Source organism: Solanum tuberosum, unplaced genomic scaffold (genome assembly GCF_000226075.1).
Source record: "Solanum tuberosum cultivar DM 1-3 516 R44 unplaced genomic scaffold, SolTub_3.0 scf00471, whole genome shotgun sequence".
In the NCBI taxonomy this organism is placed as follows: Eukaryota; Viridiplantae; Streptophyta; class Magnoliopsida; order Solanales; family Solanaceae; genus Solanum; species Solanum tuberosum.
This window is the reverse complement of record NW_006239389.1, coordinates 89,050-92,429: the sequence shown is the minus strand read 5'-3', so window position 1 is coordinate 92,429 and position 3,380 is coordinate 89,050.

The following is a 3,380-nucleotide window of genomic DNA, read 5'->3' as shown; positions in this document are numbered from 1 at the left end:
TTTATTCACTCTTCTTATATAGTAATATTTTTGGTGCCATGTGTCAAAAGAAGAGTGAATTTTATTCACTCTTCTTATATAGTAAAATATCTTTAAAAAAAAAAAAAAATTGATTGACAATTGATTGATAAGAAAAGGTGGTGAAAATGTTTTTCACACTAGTATTATGAATTCGAACTTAGAACTCCTAACTCTAGCTCTGCATCTGATACCAAAACAAAGGATTTCTCTATTTTGTTATTTTGAGGCTTCAGTAGAATCCTTTTTTGACTATTTTTTATCATACTTGTTATCAATTTTAAGAATCACAAAAATTAAGCTAATTAATTTGATGTAATTTAAAGATTTGGTAAAAGCTATTTAATTTATTCAACGATCTAGAAGTCGAATACTTCTAAAAGAACTGTTAGCTTGCTGGCAAGCAATTTGATTTATTCAAAGTAATCTTTATACAGATGTTTAGGCAAAAACATGAACACTCAAATTAAACGCCAAGTCTTCTCTTTGAAATATTGATTATTTTGTCTCTGTAAAGTTTACTGAAAAAGAGATTTAAGTTATATACATCATCAATATAAAAAAAAATTAATTTACAATATTAGATCACTTTTAATTATTGTAGCAGATATTACAAATTCCACATCTTTTGACAAAGACTAACGCCCAACTTATTTCAGGTCACAATTTTTTGTGAATACTGAATTTCATTCCATGATACAATTAATATAGTAACGTGTCAAATTATTTTAGTAATTGCAATTAAGTCGAGTATAGTAAAATACTAAATTTATTTTCCAGTTGATTTAGAAGAATTTAAGTCTTTGTTTAAAAGTATTGCAATTTGCATTGGTCCTTACAATCCAAGTCATTGTCTAAATAATGTATTATAGGCCTAGCTAAAAAGTCATACTAGAATTTTTTACTAGGACTTTTAGTAAGGTCAAACATATAGTTGATAAGGTTGAGGGACCATATAATTTAAGGATTATTGGATATATCCTAATGTGTGACGTCATCGACAAAGCCGAATTAAAGCGAAGAACTGATAGATTTTTAGGCTGACAAGCTTCATAAATTTTACATATGTTTTTGAGTTTGATAATGGCATATATAACTTGAGAGAGAAATTTGTGAGATTTATATGATCAAAACAGAAAATACGTATTAATTATGTGCTTGGATCGTGAGTCGTGACACAATGAACCTGATATGTAGAGCTAGACAGGAAGTCTTCGACAGACACTCATCTATTAATCAAACATTTATGTACATATATATTTCTATTGATAGTATAAGTATAATAATACATTGCGTTCATAGAATTTTAAGTTACTTTATGTCACTCTTAGCTTAGCTTCTTGGATATTTAAGTTTGTTATTGTTATTTATTAAAATAAAATTCAATTATAAGTTAAAGACTGGTTCAACTATTTACTAAGTCAAGTAAATTTATATAGGGAAACTGTAGACAAGTAGTACCAAAGTATGTGTGCATTTAATAAGTTCTTGGTCAAAGAATTTAAATATTGTATTATATTATATTAAATTTTATAAGGCAAGTTATTATCTGAAGGGGGAAGAAGAAGTATAAAATAATTAAGTGGGTCTGAAGGGGCATTTGATTATGAGATCATTTATATTTAATTAGTAAATTATTTTATGTTTCTTTAATTAATATATTATTATGGCCTTGTGGGAATGAATAAGCTATATATAAAGCAAATGACTTTTTTTCTTCTCATTATGAAGACCTTGATTTAAATTTGTTACCCATGAATATAGCAAATTATTAATCTAACGCGTTTTCTAGTTCAATTCCCTTTTTCCAAAAGCAATATTATGATGTTTTAAAGATAAATTGAAAAAATCACTTACCATAAAGTGTTACATACCTTTTTAAAGAACTTTGGTTTTTTCGAAACGAAAGATTGTTAGATGATTTATAGTAATGGTGATGGTACTTCTTGCGACAATATTCCCCAGGCTCATCTAGCTGGCGGATTCTCTCTTATATCAAAGTGTTGGTGACTCTGAATGGTCGCGGGAGAAAGGTTGGTGGGGTGAACTGGCACGCCACGTGGTTAAAATAGATGAGGTTAACAAAGGAATGACAAAAATTGTAGTCATTTGTATAACGTTAGGGACATATATATACTGATGATATTACAACGGAGGATAATATTTTAAAATTTTCAATAGCAGAGGGACAAGTACTGATCCTTCCCCCTTTTAACTAATCATATGGAGTAAATGAACTAGAGAGACTAAGGAAAAAAAAAACAAAATGAAACTCAATACTAACACAGCATAAATGTATTTTTCACAAGCAAATTCAATGGCATCTTGTGCAATCCAGCATGTCACTGTTATCAAGGACTGTGAACTTGGATATCATAAGTAATTAACAAAAGTAAATATATAATACTAACTTGATTTTGAATCCCTGCATACCAGTCCATACCAAACAACGAAAATTGAATCGAACCCAAGAAACCAATGCAGGCTCGAGTGTGTTTGATTTATATCAACTTATAGTATGCAAAAACCAGCACAGGTATTCCAGCAAAAGTGTCATTCTCAATGGTGACATGGACATAACATATCATAAGAGCTATTGTAATGTTAATTGTCCTCCTGAACGATTATCTTTTGGATTAACAGTAGCTGATAAATTATACTCATCTACCCGTAGCAAAGGCCTCTGCCCTTGGAAATGCACTCAGAAGTCATTTCATCAGTGGATTGTCCAGTAAATAAATGTCAAAATCCTGAGGCTCAAAGGTAAAACAGATCTCATCGCTGTCTTCCTTTTTTTCTTCTTTTTAAGTCAGAATTTGAGGGTACAAAGTAACAACAATCTGTTTGTGACATATGAATGATATACATTATGCCGTGATCCTGCATTGCTCCAAACGTTGGATTAGACCATACAAGTTTTACCTTTGAGATTATTAGTGGTGTCTCCCATAGCTGTTCCATAGATATTGGCTGGATCCAACTGTAAAAATCCTATGAAAGCAGCCAGCTTGACTTTTCCTCACGACATGCTGTGAAACAAGATTTCTGGTACTTGGAAAGGACATCCAACATAACATTACATTTTGCCATTTAGCGTGTTCCGTTTGAGGAATAAACCACTTCAGAAATAGACATCCTTATCATTCTTCCATATCACTAATGGTCTTGGAATTCCTTAAGCTCTCACAACCTGGACAATTGTGCAAGCTCTCATGTATATAAATATCACAATCAAGACAGAAGTGTTGTTTGCAGTTTGGACAAGCAACCTGCGGACCTGGCAAATTTCCTGCATCAAATCAAATAAAGAAAAAAGTGAAACAAGCAAAATGTGAGAATATCCTGATGAATGAAGAGCAAAG